The 21,421-nt window shown below is 37.1% G+C and overlaps 1 protein-coding gene across 13 annotated transcripts in view; it reads left to right on the forward strand.

Annotated features, from left to right (window-relative positions):
* The window catches only part of SEMA6D (semaphorin 6D), a 653,158-nt gene that overhangs the window by 321,454 nt on the left and 310,283 nt on the right, over positions 1 to 21,421 (forward strand). For 10 of the 13 annotated variants that reach the window (XM_058294142.1, XM_058294151.1, XM_058294145.1 and 7 more), the window contains one exon: positions 13,258 to 13,338. The exons of the other annotated variants lie outside the window; for them this stretch is intronic. The gene's annotated coding sequence lies outside the window, so the exon portion shown is untranslated. The remainder of the gene's footprint in view (positions 1 to 13,257; positions 13,339 to 21,421) is intronic. 13 annotated transcript variants of the gene reach the window in all.

Raw genomic sequence — 21,421 nt, forward strand, 5'->3', positions numbered from 1 at the left:
AGTCAAATGGCACAGTCATCTTTTTTTACATTTAGAATTAATATAGGAATTACGTATAGAAATAATATAAAATGCTTTTCTCTGTTTTATTTTTGTTATTTTATTTCTCTGTGTTATTTTGTTAAAATAAATAAATAAATGACTTAACACTGTTAACCAATTTGACAAAACTGGCATTTATAGAACACTCTATCCAATTAACAGAATAATATACATGGAACATTGACCAAGATAGACAATATTTTTTACTATAAAAACAAATCACATTCACTTTAAAAGGATTCAAGACACACAAAACATATTCCATGACCAAATGAAATTAAGTTAGAAATCATTGACAGAAACATATGTGAAAAGTTCCCAAATATTTAAATAGCACACTTTTAATTAAGCCATCAGTCAAAGAAGAGACCAAAAGGGAAATTAGAATATGTTTTGTTCTGAACTAAAATAAAAACATGACTAATAAAAATATGTAGAATGCTGCTATTGCAGTGATTGGAGAGAAATTTATTTCTCTACACACCTTTGTTAGAAAAGCAGGGTCTCATATCAACTGCCTAAGTATTGATAGGAAATACTTGATATGAAGTATTTATCTAAAGAAACTGGGAGTAAAAGAACAATTTAAACCCCATAGTTAGGAAATGAAAGAAATTGATAAGGATATGATTGGAAAATAGTAAAATAGAAAAATATTAAAGAATATAAATGCAGATGACTCTCACATCCTCGTGTATATGCCTTTATGTAGTCACCTCGCCCTGAGTATAAGTTGTTCCTGTGATTTGTTTCAATTTAACTGGATGTGGCAAAGTTGACAGCATGTCACTCCTGTGATTAGGTTATGATATATGGCAAAGGTGATAGAATGCAACTCCTGAGATTGTTTATGTTATTTAAGATATGTAGGAAAGTGGAGCCAGTGGCTGTTCTTGCTGGCTGGCTGAAGCATGAGGTCATATTGAAGATGCTCATGAGGCAAGGACATGTAGGCACCTCTAGAAACTTCTGGTTGTCTCTTGGACATGAGGGTAGCCTCCAGCCAACAGGCAGCAAAGATCCAAGCCTCTCAGTCAAATAGATGCAAGGAAATGAATTCTGCCAACAACTTCAATAAGCTTGCTAGTAGATTGTTACCCATTTGATCCTCTAGATGAGAACAAGGCCTGTTAACACCTTGATTGCAGCCTTGTGAAATCTGGAGCAGAAGTCCCAACTAAGAGTCCTAACCCATGGAAACTGTGAGATAAATGTATGTTGTTCTATGTCACTAAGTTTATTGTGTATTTTATATGCAGAAATAAAAAACTAATACAGAAAACAAATGCTGGTTCTTTTACTTCTTTAAGATAATTGAGAAATACAGTCAGAGTAATCACAAATAACACATAAATATTAAAGAAGGTATATCACTACATCCTACAGAGGTTAAAAAAGATAAATATGAATATGAAAAATTTTATGCCAACAAATTAAGTAACTTAGATGAAATAAAATGGACAGAAGTCTTGAAAGATCCAAACTACTAAAACTCACTAAAGAAGAAATAGGTAACATTAATAGCCCTGTGTCTATTAATAAAATTGAAACTGTATTTAAAAACATTGTCAGAAAGACAATTCCAGTACCAGATACTTCACTGGTGAATTCCACCAAACTTTTACCAATAACTCCTCCAGAAATTGAAAAGGAGAGAATACTTCCCAATTACTTCTATGAGCCCAGCCTTACCTTAATACCAACACCAAAGATCTTACAAGAAGTTAACCACTGATCAATATCCCTTATGAAGATAGATGCAAAGATTCATAATGCATTTTTAGCAAATTGAATCCAGCAATGCATTAAAATAATAATACATTATGACCTAGTGAGGCTTATCTTTGGAATTCATGACTCGTTTAACATTTGAAAACCAATCAGTGTAGTTCACCATACTAGAAGACTGAAAACGAAAAACATAATTATGTCAATAGATGAAAAAATCTACAAAATCCAACTTGACACCCCTCTTCGATTTTGTAAGTTTGCAATTTTACCATACATTTATTGTTTATGTGTGTTCATGTATGAATGATATACTTAAGTAAAAAAAAAAATCCAACATCCATTTCTGACAAAAAACTTTCAACAAACTAAGAATAGAGTACCTTCAATCCAAAGAAAGAGGATCTACAAAAAACTACAGTTAGCATCGTACATGGTTGTGAAATACTGAATGCTTTCTTACTAAGATTATAAAAAAGGTAAGAATGTCTACTCCTGTACCAATTCTAGTTAACTCTATTTTAGAACCTAACCAGGACAAAAAGGCAAGGACAAAAGAAACAAAAGGCTTACAGATAGTAAAAGAGAAATAAAACTGTCTCTATTTACATATGCTGCTCTCAAGAATGGGAGGAACCAGAACTTTCAGATATTGCTTGTGGAAGTATATAATGGTATAACTACTTTAGAAAACAGTTTGGCAGTTTCTTGTAGCTAAACATACACTTATTTGATGTAGCAATCCCACTTATAGACATTTATTCATGTAAAATGAGAACATAAAACATGCACACTTCCATATATATGACATTCTGGAAAAGGAAACACTGTATCAACAGAAACACACAAATGGTTATCAGATGCTGCAGTGAGATGAGGTTTTAACCATTAATATAAAGCTATAGGAAAAAAATTTTGTGGAAACAAAACAATTCTGTCTTAATCATGGTTGTAACAACAAGACTGTACAAATCTGTTAATGTGCCTAGATCTATTATAAATGAAGAATTTATACTGTTTATGTCAATAAGTCTTATTTTTTAGAAGGAAGAAGAATCCTTGCTGCACACCTTCAGAAAATTCACTTTCCTTCTTTTTCCTGCCCCTCCTTTTGTACTCCAGCTTGTTTTTCAGCTTCTTCCTTCTCCTGTTACTTACAAATTTCCACTGTACTGTGCCATACCCCATTCACTGAGCCTGAAATTGTGGTATGGTTACCAAAGAATAAGGATCCTCTCTAAGTCCAATAACTTTATTCCTGTGTGACGAATGCTTCAGAATTTTTTAGAAATTCCCGACATCTTAACACTGCATCGACTTCTTCTCAACAAGGAATTAGTCATTGCACATTCTTCCATTAAAAATGCATGCAACTATGTAAAACTATTTTTACTAAATATAAATACAGTTATACTACAGAGAAGGAAAAAGAAAAGCAGCTAAGAATGCCAGGCAAGGCATAGAGAGATTGAGGTGATGAGTTTTGTTTGTTTGTTGTTTATTTTTGTTATTGGAATAATGAAAATACTCTGGGAGTGAGTGGGGTGATGAATGCACAAACATGGTTACACTGAATACCATTTCATTGTACTCTTTGGATGGATTTATGCTTTATTAATATGTTATTGATAAAATTGAAAAAACACATCAATTTCTTCAATTCTTTCATTATTCTATCATTCAAATATATACACTGGCAGTCTATTCTGTGCTATGCATCATACTAGGCACTGAAGAATAAATAAGTCAGTGAATATAACATGACATATAAGATCTCTGTTTATTTGAAATGTATATTTTAAGGGGGAGGGTGGTGGGAGATACAGGCAATAACTATAAAGAAAACTGAAAAATATAGTTTTGGATTATGTTAAGTGCTATGGCATGATAGAGTGATGAATTGAAGGAGAGGTGGAGAGTAAATTTAATTGGGATGGTCAGGGAAGGCCTTGAGCTGTGGGTGAAAGGATCCAGTAGTGAAAAAATAAGTCCAAACTGATTCAGTCAAAGGGACCATTAAGACTTTTTGGACTAGATCTTTTATGTGGAGGAGCTGTCCTCTTTATTGTAATATATTTAGTAGAATCTCTGGCCTTTACCCATTCTATGCTAGTAACATCTTATTAGCTGTGACAATCAAAAATATCTCTAGACATTGACAAATGTCCCCTGGGGGGCAAGATCAATTGAAAACTATTGATCTGGGGTCACTGCAGGGGAAACAAAACATATCATAAAGAGACTAGAGCATCTGCAGGTTAGTGAATGAGGAATTGCCTTGTCAGAAATAAGGTCACAGTGGTAGATAAGGGCCAGATTTTGTAGGTTTAAGTGTAAGTGAAATTGGAAACTTGTTTAAACAGGAGAGTGATGTGATCCAGTATATATCAGAAAGAGAGCTGTAGCTGCAGTGTGGAGAATGGACTGTAGGAGAGAGGAGTACGTGCAGGGAGACCAGTTAGAAGGTTATTGCACTTATCCAGTGAGAGTGCATGATTACTTGGAGTAAAGAGAAAGCACTGAGATGGAGAAAAGTGAATAGGTTTCAGACATGTTTTGTAGACTGAGGCAACAGAGCTCTGAGAAGGATAGGATGTGGGACGAAGGTAGAGGAGGGACTGAGAGAAAGAGGGGAGTCAAGGATGGCCTAGTTTGTCTTGGTGCTTTTTGCATGCTGACAAGGGAAGAACAGATGGGGGGTACGGATAGGGACCAAGAATTCTGTGTTGATCATGCTAAGTTTGTGATGTCCATGATTCTTGAAACAGGGAAGTGTTTGATTTTTAAAACTTTTTAAAGTAACTCCTAAACAAACAAAATGTTTTCTCCTTTATCCTGCAGCTGCCCACTTGAACCAATACTTGACTCCATTAAGAATTTCCAGTGGAAGTTCTATTAAATTCTATTTAAAAGGATTTCATCTCTGTGGCAGTACCAGAGATAACTACCTGGGGGGAAATGTGGTGTAGTGCACAGTGTTTCAAATATACTGTATCTGGTTTTTCTACTTCAATTTTGTAAAGAACACATGAATTTTTTAAATAAAATCCATTCCTAAAAATCAATTCTACTAACTCCTCCATTGACCTTTTAAGCTTTCTAGATCTCTGCATTCAAATCATAAGTCAGGGAGTTATAAAATTTTACACAGTGGCTATAAGAAATATGCCTGTTTTCTGGGTTTTGTTAAAATGTAGGTGAGGTTAAATCCTTCTAATTAGCCACCCCACAGCTGTATCTCTTCGTTTGCAGCCAAATGATACACAAAGAAGAGGAAGAATTCTCCTCCTGTGAACTCCCAGAAATTATTTAGAAATTACTTAGAGTCTAATTTTTATACCCAGGGAGTCTAGTAAGAAGGAGTCAGGCTCATTATTGCTTATCAGAAATTGTTTTTTGTCTCGAGTCCTATTTTTACCCTGAAAGGCCAATTTTGATAAGAAGTGAAGATTGGAGCCAACAAGAAGGAGAAAATCATGCAAGCAGTGATCAATGAAGCTGGTTTAGCCAGCTTATTTAAAAGTTGCCTGAGCAACCTTCTTGCCAGTGACCAAATCTTACAAATAATAAGTACCCCACTCTAAACGTGTTTCTAAAAGCCCGAAGGAAAGTCATGTACTGCTATGATTAAAACTACATCAATATGCTGTATGCATGAGGACAGAGCGTAAAGGAGCAAAGACAACTGAAAATAGTGACTTGCTGGTGATATGATATTGTGGTTTTTTCTTTATTTTCCTCACATTTGTGCAGAGATAATATTGTCATAAGAGGATGGGAGAGCATTGAAACATATTGCAAAAATATAATTTTTATTCAATCCTTAATAGGACCATCAATCATATGCAATTGATGAATCCCATTTTTTATAAATGTTTCAAATAAGTATCTAAACTGTTTTTATCAATAAAGATCTTAACATGGAGCACCATATGTAATTACCTAAAAATTAATTTGAATAAATTTGCCTTGGTCTTATGAAATTAATGTTACTGTTTGCCCTAAACAGGGATATTGAGTCTTTCCCTTGTCCCACAAGGCCCCATGTAGTTTAACTACTGCCTAGTGCTCTTCCAACTTCTTTCTTTTCATTTTTTTAATTTTTAAAAAGATATTTAGATTATGTAAATGTTACAGAGAATATATAGGGGATTCCCATATGCCCTGCTCCCTACACCTCCAACATTTTCCCATTTTAGCAACATCTTTCATGAGTGAGGTACATTCTTTGCAATGGATAAACACATTTTGAAGCATTGCCACTAAGCATGGACTATAGTCTAACTGCTTCCATTCACTCACTCTTTTCCAGTCCAACTGGCCAACTTACTGTTCCTTGAAAAAGCTCATTTTTTCCCCAGGGCCTTTGTTCTTGCTTTTCTCTCTGCCTGTACAGCTCCCTACTTGGTTGGCACATGATTGATTTCATTCAGTTCCTGGTTCAAATGTGACCTCAAAGAAACTCAGATGTGGCTATAGGTCAGATTTGGCCTTTGGTGACCACATTATCTAAAATATCTGCAGAGCCCGCTCACACTATTCCCAAAAGTCACTCTCCACCTTTTCACACTGTCATATTTTTCTGCATACTGGACACCTCACACCTGAAATTTCTTTAATTCATTGGCTACTACTTGTTTATTGTCTGTCTCCCCCCAGCCACCATAATATACACACACACATACACACACACAAATATAAATTCCATGAAAGCAAGACCTTGTACCATTTTTCACCATTATAGCTACAGTGCCTAGAATTCACCTGGTATAAGGTAGGCATTGTATAATATTTATTGAACAGATGATTGGGTTGGATCTGGTAGATCCACAATTCTGAGGTTTATCTCTCAGATTTGATAATCTTATAAAAATATTACATTTGGCATGAAATCTAAGTTTTTCCATCATGAAAAATACTGATGATTATGATGATGGTGGTGATGATAATGATGTTGATGATATCTGTAATTAAATTCTTATTGGTCCTATGAGGTATATAAGTTTTTGGGAGGTATATAAGTTTTGAGTGCCTTTGGATGAGTCATTCAAATTTGAATGGAAATCTTGTCCTCACACGTCACCTTCACGTGGAAGATTGAAGTACATATAAACTGGATGTGCTAAGGTCAATGCAAACACGCAGATTTTCCTAAAGGCAGAATACTTAAAATTAGAACTCCCACCTGGAGGACACATTTGTAAATTTATTTATTTCTGCTTCTATATTCTTATATATTCTATGATGAAAGGAAAATGCTATGGTTGTTTACTGGTTCAAACTGATGCATATGATGTTTGATTCTGCTATATAAGCAAGACAGTCCTTGTGTGCTATCAGAGTATATTTTGAAAAGTTCATAAAGGCACCATTTGGTGATTCTAGATTGTGATTTAAAAAAAATTTTTGGCTTTATACATCTAGCTAAAAAGATTCATTTGAAATCCTGGTATTGCCATAGAGTGTTTTCCAGACCACTCCAGTATGATAGGTTCTTTCCATTTCTCTGACATCTTTTATCTATTTTTGATAAAGTGTGTCTTGCCTTGTGCTATTTTTGTTGTCTTGAACTCTTATTTGTGGGGTTTTTTGCTTTGAAATTTATTATTTAAAATTTATTTAAAATTTACAGCATTATATTTCATCTCATCAACGAAATTTTTAAGGCAGAGATCATGCTTTAAAACCTTTAAATTTTTATTCCCAAAACCTCTGGATCTGTGCCTTACTTAGCCAAAAAGCACTACGTATGTTCAGTGACTGGCAATGCTAGAGGGTAAATGCCCCCTGCTAAGTGCCTCATGGCTGAAGGTTGATTCACTCATTTTAGCCTCTCAGTACTTATGTGGGAAATATATAGGTGTTTTCAAGGAAACTGAATCTCTGCCCTACAGTTGCTGTGAGGATTGATCTGGAACGATGTTGCTACCATGGGCATAAACATACTTTTTGCTTCCCTGCCGACAGAGATTAAATCATTGACTGTAATGAACTAGAGTTAAAACTACCAAGTTCTTCAGGTTCTGAGATAAGTGAAAAACACATTATTTAGGGTTCTTTTTTTGTTATTGTTTTTCCTCTGTTCCTTTGAGCCATAGCAAATTGTGATTACTCTCTTTACAACAAATAGATAAAAGACCTTCTCTTTCTCATTATTAAGGTTAGGCAAGAGTGCAGGTAATTTTATCTCTTGTAAAGAATTACTTAATTCACTTTTGGTGGAGAGGGGGAAGGGTTGAATTAAAGCTAAAGCCTCTTCCTAAATAACCCAGTCCTGGTGGCCCTGTACATTCATGGTCTGGGTTATAATTCATTAAATCCCTTGGCAAAACAGATGGAATTTAAAGAGGCACATGGATTGAAATAACGAAATGCCTGACCACAAAGAAATGTAGCTTCAAAACAATTCAATAATGAACTACTGAACTTGGATGTGGGAAGTACTTATTTTTTTTTATAGAAAAGGATTTTCAGTAAGTAAATAAGAAAACCTCAGACTCTGGGAGAGAGGGTAGCAATCCACTTTAGCAATAACAGAAACAACCAGGATCTAAATCTAATTAGTTTTTTCATTTTAGTACAAGATTTCCAATTGTAAGTGGGGTCACATAGTATACTCTGCAAGGGCCTTGTAATTTTCCTCTTAAAATAGAGATGTTCAAGCTGTTCTCCTTCAGATTCCAAAATGTCCTACCTGATCCTTCGTAAATATCCAAATACAAGCATATTTTTCTCATGAATCAAAACTTTGTTCACCATTGTTTTTTAGATCTCTGCCTGTCATCATCATTTCAGAATCCTCAGGATTGGGGAAGGAACTATTTACTATGTACTAAAGTAGACTTACTGGTACTCCACTCTAGACTTATTATGATTCTAGCAATATAAGAACTTATGTCATTGATGTGGAGGCAGTGGCGACTGACAGGGAAAGGGAAAAACAGATGTAATATGGGGGCATGCATTTTCAGGACTTGAATTGTCCTGAATGACATTGCAATGACAGATATGGGTCATTATATATCTTGCCATAACCTACAGAGTCGTGCGGGAGAGTATTAACTACAGTGCAAACTATAATCCATGCTTAGTGGCAATGCTCCAAAATGTGTTCATCAATTGTAACAAATGTACCACACTAATGAAGGATGTTCTTAATGTGGGAGGGGTAGGAAGTGGGGCATAAGGGAATCTGCTATATTTTTTTATGTAACACTTATGTAATCTAAGTATCTTTTAAAAATAAATAAATAAAAGATCTCTGCTGCTAACAAGTTCTCTGGACTCAACTCCTATAGCTCTTAGTGTTAATTGTCTATCAACAAACAATAAGCCACTGAATATAGATCTGTATACATGCATATCTGTGTAAATAACAGTCCACATATCATTTAAAATCCATATTTCCTAGATACTTGCTTTGCAACATTGCAGTTGTACTACAGTATTTTATTACCTACTGTAGCAGTTTGATATTATTTCTGAATTCTAAAAAGAGATATGGATTATGTTTGTAAACTGGTCTGTTGCTCTGGGTATTATATCCCTTGATTGATTTAGATTCAAAGGCTTTAAGTTTACTTGATTGACTCAATTTAGGGCTTTTGATTTGACCACATCAGTAGGGCATGACCTAGGGTTGAGTCCCCCACCCCTTGGTGAGCTATATAAATTGACACTTGCTGAAGAAGACACACAGAAGAAGATACATGAAGGAAAAGAGAGAGAGAACTTTGTCACTTTTGATCCTGGGCCCCCAGAGAGAGCCATTCACCTGATAGTTTGAAGCTGAAGAGACCAGAGGCCTGAGCAGCAGAAAAGGCCCAGAAAGAAATGAGCCCTGCAGCCTACAGCTGAGATCAGAAGAAGCTGGGGCCCCAGAGCCTTAGAAGAAAGAGGAAGAGGAAGAGGAAGGTTGAACCATCACAGAGAGATTAGCAACCATCTAGCTTCAACAGGTGGCAACAGTCTTTGGTGAGAGAATACCTCTTATGGTACCTTGAGTTGGACTCTTTAGGGTCTTGTGATTGGGGTTTTACCCCAAATAAATACCCTTTATAAAAGGCAACAGATTTCTGGTACTTTTGTCAGCACCCCTTTGGCTGACTAATACCCCTACAAAGGGGAAAAAGTCCCCCTGACCTTGTGTTTGAAACCCAGGAAAGGATCTTGCCAATTTCTGCAAAATATTTACCTAATGGTTTTCTCTAGGAACATGACATGCTTTTCATATATTAAAATGTTCGTATTTGAAACTTTTCATGGATAAAGATGACATTTTTCACCCTTGTTTTTTATAAAAGAGAACCTGATGACCTAGAAAATTGTGACTTTCCCACATCAACAGAAAAGCCTTTTGCCCTTCCTGCTCCAAATTTGGGATGGTTTCAGAAATGATGTTCCAAGTATTTATTGTAATTTATGTTTCATGGACAAATAATCATACCCCACCCCCAAAATCATTGTGGACTGACCCTCTCCAGATCTTGTTGGGGCCAAGGGAATTAAAGTAATTATGATGGACTAGTAATCACCTCCCCACCCCCAAAATCACTGTGGATTGACCCATTCTGGGTCTGATTGAGGGCAAGGGAATTAAAGTAATTATGATGTAAATGTTGATATTTATGCTAATGCTTGAGAGAAAATACAGCCAAGAGAAAATGGATTGACATAAGACCTTAAAGAAGGTATGTTCCCATTAAATATTTCTGGGGAAAATCAGTTTGAAAATGTTAACTAAATGGTAGATTTAGAAGTAGAGGAAGATATGGAAGAATAAAAATGCTATAAAATTGGGGATTAACTTGCAGAGTTGAACCAGATACATGGGAGATGGAAATAGGCTCATTTCCCTTTATCACTTCCCTTTTTCACATCATGACATTTTGCTTGTTATTGAAACTTTGTTTTTCTTTCTTTCTAGTATGCTAAGAGTAACTTGATATAGTTCTTTATCACCAGAGGTCTCTATTTCTGTAAGATCTAAACTGGCAGCATTAGCACCAGTTAGTATTCTTTTCTATCCCTGCTAGCATAGGAAATAGAAAGAAGGCAAGTTAAGAGCCTAAGCTACAAGTTTAAACTCTTTACCCTACTAGCTATGTGATCTAGAAAAAAAAGTAACTTTAGTTTCTATGGGCCTTAGTGTTTTTCATCATCTGTAGAATGGAAATGGCAATATGAAGGGTGAAATTAAACAGTGCAGATGAAACAATTAATATAACAATACTTGGTGAAGCTTAGGGGCCTACTCCTTATGTAAATAGTGTTATATCCTGCACTAGATCCAACTGCCTTTATGCTGGAAATTCCATACGATCAAGGAAACAAGCAGTTTCAACCTTTTTCTAACTTAAACTATGTATGATACGTATGATTTGCTTCTTTGTTGAAAAAGCAGCTGCTTGCTGACAGTGATTTCCATCATAGGACTTCTCCCATAATAGCTTGGGGTCACAGAATTAGTAGAAATGGGGACTGTTTCTACCATTGCAATCAAACAAGAAACAAAATGGTATAGAGACAAGTGGCTGAAACACTGAGCACTAGCTCACCAAGGAGGAAGGCCATGAGAAGCAAGAGTCATCAGGCTCGTGTACTTAGTGTAAGTTAATGAATCCTGAGAACTGAGAAAGGAAACAAATCAGCAAGGCCCACATTCTGCCAAGATGCTAAACCCTGAAGAGGTAAAACTAGATATGAAAGGACCCAGGTTTGGAGGAACAAGACCAACTGAATCAATACTGTCTACAAGACCACCTACTGATAACAACCCCTGGTTTTATATTATTTGCTGTTGAAAGGCTGTGCAAGTATTAGAGTAGTACTTTTTCAGAAAAACATCAAGAAAGAACAGATCCATTGCCAATATCCAATATCCAGGTTTAAAAAACTGAGATATTTCCACCCTGATAGACACTCAGACCAGAAATACAAGTACTGCTCTTGGGTTTTGTCCACTTATCTTCACCAACACCCTGGGATACCATTCAGGTTTATTTCCAGACAAAGCCTCTTCCACCCAACTCCACTGTCCAGCATCCCTTGGAATTTTCTCTGTTGAAGAGTCCTAGATTTCCTTTTCTATTGACTGTTGAACTCTTATGGTCTCTAGGTTCCGAAAATCTGTCCCTGTAAAATTTCTTATCAGAGGAATAGTCAATCTTTTTAGAAGTCAGTGGTTATAAACTGGAGGCTTTGGAACATAACCAGTGGGGAGTAGTATTTTACTGCTGACAAGGTTGAGAATTGTCAGTGCATGATGATAGTAAAAAGCAGATCAACTTTTATATGGTTTCATTATTGTTTATAAATTCTCTACAGGCAGTGTACCCCACTCTTGCCTGAACCTCTGGTAGGGCCACCTCCATACTTTGGAATACCATGGTCTGAACACCATGGTCTGAAACCAAAACACGTGGTTTGAAACAATTGCTTTAAGATTTTGTGGTTTTTTGGGAGGAGTGATAGGACATCAAAATGTTTTTTAGGGAAGCAAATGTGGCTCAAGCAGTTGAGCTCCCACTTACCACATGGGAGGTCCCTGGTTTGGTTCCCTATGTCTCCTAAAAAAGACAGTGAGCTGGCATAATGGGCATGGCAAGCTGATGCAACAAGAGACACAAGAAGAAAAATATAATGAGAGACACAACAACAAAGAGGGAACAGAGTTTCCTGGTGCCTCCTAAAGAAGAAGAGCAAGATAGCAAGCTGACACAATGGGTAGACACAGCAAGCTGATGCAACAAGATGATGCAATAAGAGACACAAGAAGAAAAACACAATGTGAGGCATAACAAAGTGGGAATGGAGGCGGCTCAAGTGATTAGTCATCTCCCTCCCTCATCAGAAGTCCGAGGTTCAGTTCCCAGTGCCTCCTGAAGAAACAAGGAAGACGAACAGACACAGAAAGTACAAACAATGAGGAGGGGGTGGGGAGAAGTAAATAAAATAAATGGTTTTTAAAAAATGGTTTGTAGTTTCTGCCTTTTTTCCTTTTTGAGAAATTATCCTAAATCAAGACATGCATGCCTATTCATTTACACATTCAACAAGTATCTACAGAGTACATTTAGATCAACAAACTGTTTTAGATATTAGAATTACATGACAGATGAGCCCTGTTCCATGCCTGTCAGCAGCTCAGACAGCTAAACAGCTTTCAACTAATCAGAATTATTGAAACAGGAATAATGTTCACACTATGTGCCTTGGTGTTACTTCATTCCATGTCCTTGTTCCACCCCAAAAGGATCTTGTGTTCCAATAGTAACACACACTGCATGCTTTGGAAGGCCCTGTATGAGGCTGCTGGCTTACACATTGATTATGTATGGAAAACTTTTTCAGTTGAAGACCTGGAATTGTTTAGAAAACAGGGATTATGAACCTAATTCCAGTTTATTTTAATTTGCAGGCAAGAACACATTCTCACTGCATTCATAGCTGTCTCAAAGTCTTCCTATTTATTATTCTTTTTTCTAGTTGTTGTAGAATGCAGAGTCCAGGATCTCTTGGCCAAAGACTGACAGCCTAGAATCCTGGAGAAGCCCAAGAATACTAACGGTAAGGTATCAATCATTTGCAATTGTGTCTTTTCTACATGGAATCATACTACTATTAGATTTACATTTGAACTCAAAAGATTCATTCATTTTAGGGAAATGTTTGTAATCTAATTTGGATTTTTGCCTCATACTGACTTCAGAGATGCTTAACCAGGTGGTAAGGTAAGATTCAATTTTCATATCTGATTCTTTATTTAGTACAGAACAAAATTCAAGTTTTGTTATTATTTTTAAACCCTATCTACCAGTTTTTAAAAAATACATGAGAAGAATAAGGATGATGAAAGCAATGCTTCAAGTATACCATTAGAATAACAGTCTAGGTCAGTTTGCTGCATCCTGTCCACTGAAAATCCTTCATGGTGGCTGTGTTCCCAAATTTTAATCAATGTAAAGTGTATTCTTTCAATAACCAAATGTGTATAGAGTAATGGCAATTTCTTCCAGGTAATACAAAGAAGCAGGGCAAGTTATGTAGTATTATATAGACATAGAAATATCTGATTATGACCAAATGACAGAGAAGACATGATCAAGTGTCAAAGAAAAGTTGTTAATGGAGTGGGACGGGTGGACATTTTGCCTCATGAATATTGGCAGGAGCAGGGTCAGAGCAGTGAGCAGTTCTATTCTAACAGTCTCAGTGGTGTAGGGTGACTGATTGAACAGCAAGGTGTCTGTCAATGCCTCAAGGCCCTGCGAGATCTGACACATTGTATGGAAATCATTGCTGACTCGGTTAGTGCGGTTTGGAGTCTATTAATCCCTATACAAGTGTCTCCAGGATTCTAGTATTTTTTTAAAAACCCATACACACATGCCCCGGGGGTAATGGAGAGTAACTGCTTAATGGGTATGGGGTTTCCATTTAGGGTGATGAAAATATTTTGGAACTAAATAGAGGTGGTGGTTGTACAATATTGTGTATAAATACCACTAAAATGCTCACTTTAAAATAGTTAATTTTATGTTATGTGAATTTCATTTAATTTTTTTAAAAATTTCTGGTTTAACCCCATAAGAAGATTGGATTTTCTGACCCAGCATGCATCTTTCTTGCAAGTCCCTTTTTATTAAGTGTTATTTCTCAAAATTCATGTACTGTTTGACTCTTTGTTTAAACTTAGAACTCATTCAGTAATACTTGCAGTGCCTTCAGCTCTCATGCCCTAAGCAATCTTTTATAAAGACTGCTCAGGTAGACGCACCTCTTCATAACTTATGTCTGGTTCCATGTGGGTCTGCACCAGCTAAAAGGTTAATTCGCAGAAAGACTCCAGCTCACCATGAGAGGGCAATAGAGAGCAGCCTGACAGACCCACCGCACCTGGGGAGTGGGGAAGAGTAGGCGGTGGGCTATGAAGGCAAGCTGCTTTCAATTTTGTTCTTTGTTTTATTTGAGGTGCATTCCTGGAGAGGGGATTAGGCATGATTATTAAGCAAAGTCCCAATAGTAACACCTGAGATTAACAAAGGTACATCAGGAGAAAGAGACAATTCCTGAAAAATACCAATCTCAAGTACTCAGAGTTCTGTCTGGCTGTCACATAAACATGAACACACGTCCACACACACACATTCGAGAAGGAAAGAGTCCAGGGAAGGGAGAAAGAGAAAGAAGGAGATGAGAGATTACCTGTTTTATCATCTGAAAACCAGGCGAAGTGAGATCAGCAATAAGCCCAAAGGCTGGCTGATTGGGTCTGTTCTGATGGTCAAGTTTTGAGGCCACTTTCCTTCGCTTTGCTTCTTCCATTCTTAAAAGAACCAAAGTGCCACTTGAGAAAACAGTGTGTGGTGGGGGTGGGGGGGTAGGGGGGTAGGGGGGGAAGAAGTGTGCCCAACATCCTGTGCATTTTGATATCCCTATTGTACAGAAAAATCAGAAAATGTTAAAGATGCACGATGTTTTCAGTTACTTGTGACTCAGGAGATGATGTGTTTTACTCAAGGTCACCAAACTAACTAATGGCAGTATTAGGGTTAGACAAGTATTAGGACAAATTCACTTGTCCTAATTATCAATAGGCTATCCTTTGCAAATCATGGGAGCAGTAGCAATTTTATATTTGCTACCAAACAGAATGATATAAAGAGTCTGGGAAATTCAATCATTCTCATTTTCCTTAATATTTTTTCCTACAAGGCAAAATTTGGACTTTGAGGAAGTCTAGGGATCATTTCTGATTGTCTAGTAAGTAACATGGTAACCAGTTAATGTGCCACAGTTTCCCTCAACAGTTTTATCCTTCGGGGATACCTCAGCAGTCATTTATTGCTCTCTTAGCTCATATTTTGTCCTAAGTAAGAAGTAGAAAATAGGAGATCAAGTAATGCATTGCACTTATTCCCAACGTTTCTTTTCCTCAAGGAAAATCTTATATGAAAACTCAATATTTAAAACAGATAAAGTAAGCCTTAAAGGATATAATTGTGAGAATTTTCAAGCCTTACCTGCTTCCCAATCCATGCTACCTTTCATCATCCAAAACAGCCCCAGGACTCTACAGGAGAAATACAAATGCCTTGGTGTCATAGAAGGGACAGGGGCTTTGTGCCCAAACATACCTGGAGTCAAATCTGACCTCCATCTTTTATAATCTGCAGGATACTGACCTTGTCAGTTGATTTCTTCTGAGCTTCAGTTTTCTCACCTAAAAAGTAGGAGTAACACTGATTTAATAAAGTTAGATTGCAGATGCAGTGAGATACATGTATGTAAGGGAGTGCTAGGTAAAGAAGAGATCTTAAAATTGTTGAAGCTGGAAAATATCAGTTTGATGATTGGAACTGGATTTTGCATAGTCTGAGGTAGGTCAATTCACTTTTAGAGTTGAATGCCCATTCTATTCTCTCAAGAACTATTTGCCTTGTTGCTTATAGTAATGTAGACATAGAGTAAATAGAGACCCATTTGTCTGGAGAAAGAGCTTTAGAGTAACTTTTTGACTTGCTTAGGACCTAGCAGTAGAAATTGTAAGTAAACAAAGTTAGGCAATGCTCTGTTCACATAGGAGACATATGTGACCTTCCTAGAAAAGAGGAATTCAGACTCTATCTCTTTCCTAGGGTCAGCCCTGAGAAAAATTAACTTTGCTAATACTGTTGGCAGCCTTGGGAATGGGGGCAAGGGTGAGAGTCCTCCTTGGAAAGGTGTGGTAGCCACACATTTGCCAAACAGTGCTGCAGGACCTGCGACCCACTGGGCCTCTCCCCTCGCCTGCTGCACAGGCAGCTTCAGTTCCAGTCCAAAACCAAGCCTGAAGAAATTTTAGATTTCTGAATTACACCTTGACAGTACCAGGCCACCTCAGAGTCAGCACTGCTTGAGAGAGGGTCTCTTGGCTGGGCCTGGGAGTTTACTGGGCCAAGAGACACCAAGCCCAAGCCCAGAAATAATCTATGTCAGGATCAAATTCAGTCGTCCCTCTCAAGTCCCCTGGTGCACATTTATACAATCTAAAAGCATAGGCACCTTTAGCTACTTTCTCACCAAGTCCCAGGAAGCCTATATGAGAAACAGAACACTGGTACCAACATTTATACTTCTTCATAAAGCACCAACTTAAATTTTTCAGGTATTAGAGAACTGGGATTAGTACTCAAAAAGAAAGCTTCTAATAAAATAAAACGAATGAAGTGTGGCCCTGTATAGATTGAAGAAACACGTCTTCCAGTCTGCCTGGGGTCCCCTGGAAGGAAAGGGTTTGCTCTGATTACCATCAAACTATGGGAAACTATGACTACACTACTAGAAACTCTCCATTTTCTTTCTTTTTCTTTAACCTGGAAACTCTTTCTCCACTCCTGGTCTCGTAAAACTTCTCTTAGCAATCATTTTGTGACAGTGGCTTTGTTATCTCAATCCTGGCTTTGAGTGGGGAGAATGAAAAGCTTGTTGGCAAACTCACAGGGATCTGGAAAGGCCATGCCTATTCCAGCTGGCCAGGAGGGCCAGGAAAGCCGGAAGCCTGGGCAGGCTGTCCACGAGGTGTCTGGCAAGAGTAAAGGAAGAGAAGAGGAGGCTTAAGTCCTAGCTGGCTGGTCCTCAGAAGGTGGCCTCTCCTCTCTTTGGCTGTTGAGCAGAATCGAAGGCCAAGAATTCAGCCGTAGTTCCTGTCAGCTTGTCGCCTTGCTTATGGGCTTGTGGAGTGAACTGAGTCCAGGCTTACAGCTGAGCCGCAAGGAACAGGCCCAACCTGTTAGAATCTCTTAGCCAGAAGCCTCTCTCCTTTCAATTTAGAAAAGACATGGAGTGAGGTGCAAAAGGCCTAACTTGTTGTGGAATGTTGGCTCAATACTTTGGGAATTTAGTCTATTCTCCCATGAAGATACCATAAACATAAACTATAAATACTTTTATTTCACAAGTATTGAAAATGTTATTGCACATATCAAGGGGTCCATGGCATTAAGTCTTAAAGTATATTTTTAGCAGCAAATTTTACATGACTCCAAAAAATCATCTTAAAATATGATTTTTCTCAAAGAGACTTGTGTGCCCTGAATGTTGATTCATACAACATCACTCTAGTTGGTACTGGTTTTTTAAAAACCATTCAATACCTATGCAACCTGTTACATGCAAGGAGGCACCAAGTCAAACATTTTTGTTTCCTCGGTGTTTAGTATTGAGGAGAGGACAGTGATACTCAGTAAATGTTCCTTTCGCTCCCCTACATTCCGTGGCCCTCTTGCATTTAGGAAGGGCACTATGACCAATTCTGGCCATGAAATATGAAGGGAATGATGTATGTGTCCCTTCTAGACTGAGAACATAAATGTCCTCATGCAGTTTTTCATGATTTTTATGGTGTAATTCCCTGGCACAGCTACAGGATGATGGAGCCTGCATCAACTTGGATCCCTGAGTGGCTTTGTGGAGCAGAGCCCCCCAATATATCTGAATCCTTTCTATGTGACAGGCACTGTGCTAAGCCATTTGCATGCATTATTTCATTTATAACAATTCTATGAAATATTATCTCCATTCTTCAAATGAGGCAAACAAAGACTAGAGCAACAAAGCTTTGTCAACCAGCATGTTTTGAAGATTGTATTCAAACCCAAGCCTTCTGACTCTAAAATCCATTGCAGCATATCTGACTTGCATTTTTGTATATCATATATTTTTAATCCTTTCCTTTGTTGGCATGCGGTATGTTTGTATAGGCAACCTGAAGCCTAGCTGGAAAGCCCCCAAACACTTAATCCTCATTCTTAAATTCAACAAATGTTGTTGTTTTAGATCTATGAAAGAGCTTTCAATTCCTGGCAAGGAGAGGATTGCAGTGGTGGTGGGGGAAATAAAGACTGAAAAAGAGGAATGCTAACAGCTTCCCAGTTCATTCTAAGCCAAATATTTATTATAGAATTTAATTATTTAGTTTGAGATTAAGACTGCAAACATCATATTAAATTAGTATTTATCTATAAATTTAAAAAATAATTACAACCTCCAAAGTTTGTATTGGTTTACTCTTGTTTCAGTTTCCCCTCTCTCCAACAGTCTAACAGTGATTGTATCTTCTTTCATTTATTGCTTACTTATTAAGGACTCCTGGTCCAGGGGTTCAGGAAGAATACATGAGCACTTCTCTAAAACTGCTCACAAAAATGCTGATAATCAATAGTGGGGTGATAGTTGGGTTTGTACAGTGTTCAGTAAGAACAAAGAGAATTATTGGGGAAAGCCTGTGTCACCGAGGACATTGACATATATCTTTGTTCTTGAAGTAGGAGGTAGGTATTCTAAGTAAAAGCAAGGAGACAAGAAAGGGCTCTATATTTAGTATGTAACTGCAATTAATTCGTTCATTCATTTGTTCATATATCCTGCTCTGCTCCAGGCTGGTAACTAGTTAAAGCTAGTCATGGGAGGACTGGTAGAAAAATGAACTGCAAATTTATCTCGGATGGATCAGATTGATAAGGGCTTTGTTGACCGTGTTAGTTTGGAGATTTCATTTTTAAAGAAGAGAATTCTAAATGAACATTAGAACCCTAATAAGCCTTAATAAGCCTTTATTTTATGAGAGGAGATTAACTTAATTATTAAATCCCCTTTTCTATGTGAAAAATCTGAAGATTTGAAATACATTATTTTAAGGCTAAATTGAGGACAAATCAATGCTGTAACTTAGAAATAGTTTAGAATTATGTGTTTCTTCTACCTATCTATCCTTTTCACTTAATCTTCAACCTCCCCCTTGCTTCCTTCCCTTCCAAGAAATACCAAGGTCAGTTTGGAAACGAATCCTGGGAATGAGAATGGGGGAAGTATGGATGTAGATTTGAGCTAACACTCCCCAAGCAAGCCGCCTGATTTAGTTCAGTCAACAGGAAAGTTGTTTTTTCTCACATGGACTTATCCCATTCACCCCAATCTGGGACTTCTGCTCCTTCTTTTAGATTTGTTTTTCCTAGTTCCAATCTTTTTGCTTTCTCAGCATACCCTCATCACCCTCTTTTCCAGAGAGGTCTCAGGCAAGTTTGCTCTTTAAGCGTGAATCTATCTTTCATCCAAAACTATATAGTGGCTTGAAGAAGGAAGAGGCAATCATAGTAGTAGTCATGTAAAGGGCTCATACTAAATGACTGAAAGTTCACGATGTGGGAGTAATGTCGACCAACATTTCATATTGTGGAATAGATTTATTTTCTCTGAAATATTAACTCATTCAACCAATATATATTGATTAGATTTGTAAACTAGACATTTTTAGAATTTTGGAAATCCTATCCCTGGGATTGATTGTGTTACTTTGTTCCCCCTTCCAAAAAGATGAGTGTTTTAAAAATGGCACATGAAATTGAATAGGAAACCAATTAAACTATGTTGTCAGACCTGTCCTAATAACCTGGGTAGAGCATTCAATGAGGAATGCCCAGTGCTGATGGTACACCTTCTTAGGTTGACCTGGATGGGGCCATTTATTTAGATACATTTTAAAAGCCTTTCCATAGTTGTAGACAGTTCATGTGCCCAAACCTGGCCAGCTGTCTCTCCAGTGTTGCCATTAGTCTACAGCACTGAAAGATCCAGAATGGCCTGGCACAACCCATTTTCACTATAAGAAAAAAACTCAAATCATAAATTACAGTAACTAGGAGTTAACAACCTCATTTTGTATTTGAAGGAGAGCATATTGTTATTTAAAATAATTTTAGTCTAATGTTTTAATAAATTTCACTGAAAGTATCTAAATAGTTACAGAATTTAACTTTCTTGCCAATAGAACTTATGATTTTGTTTTTAGCTTTTGGTTGTTGTTGCTGGATAATGCAGTGAGGAAAACCTAACTGATTATCCTCTATACAATTCATTTTATCAGGCTTGCAGTTGACTTCATTGATAATCCTGATCAAAAGACAATACTGGATGAACAGTTCTTGTTCCAGGTATTCTGATGTAATCTAGCAAGGAATGACAGAGAGACTATTGGCTTGGTCTCCTCATAGCTCAACTCTTTCTATGTAAATGCCCAATCAAGTGCTCATAAAAACTGAAATTATGACCTTTATTTTCTGTGGCTTGAAGTTACAGCAAAAGTGTTCCATCAATAAAATCTTCAATGTTTTTTCGATCCTCATAATGTCACCCAGTAATTCTCTCCTTGAGTTGAGATAATAGTAGCAATTAGGCACCTTTTATTTCTCAACCTCTTTTAACTTTTGCCATCGTATAAATGAACACACTGCTTCTATATATAATCACTATAGAGAAAATGCTGGCCTGTGTCCAAAATAGGTGAAAACAATTATCCCATTCATGAATTACTCTTTATTTTTCACTCTTGCTTTAAAGGTTAAATGTGAATGTGCTTAGTTTGCCTCACTTTTGTTTCAACCACATATGAAAGCTTTCACAGAGTTCTGCAGACAGGAAAGGAAAGTTTGTGAAAATCAAACACACTTGCATTTATGAATGGTCACTAATGGCATGCGATTAAAGTAATTACAGGAAGGCAAACAGACAATTAACTTGTTGGAAATGTCAACAAAGAGCAATAACAGAGTGAAATGTTCACGTCTGGTTGATTCATCTTTAAATCCCACAAGTAACCTAAGGAATGGACGAT

The sequence above is a fragment of the Dasypus novemcinctus genome, chromosome 3 (genome assembly GCF_030445035.2).
Source record: "Dasypus novemcinctus isolate mDasNov1 chromosome 3, mDasNov1.1.hap2, whole genome shotgun sequence".
NCBI lineage: Eukaryota > Metazoa > Chordata > Mammalia > Cingulata > Dasypodidae > Dasypus > Dasypus novemcinctus.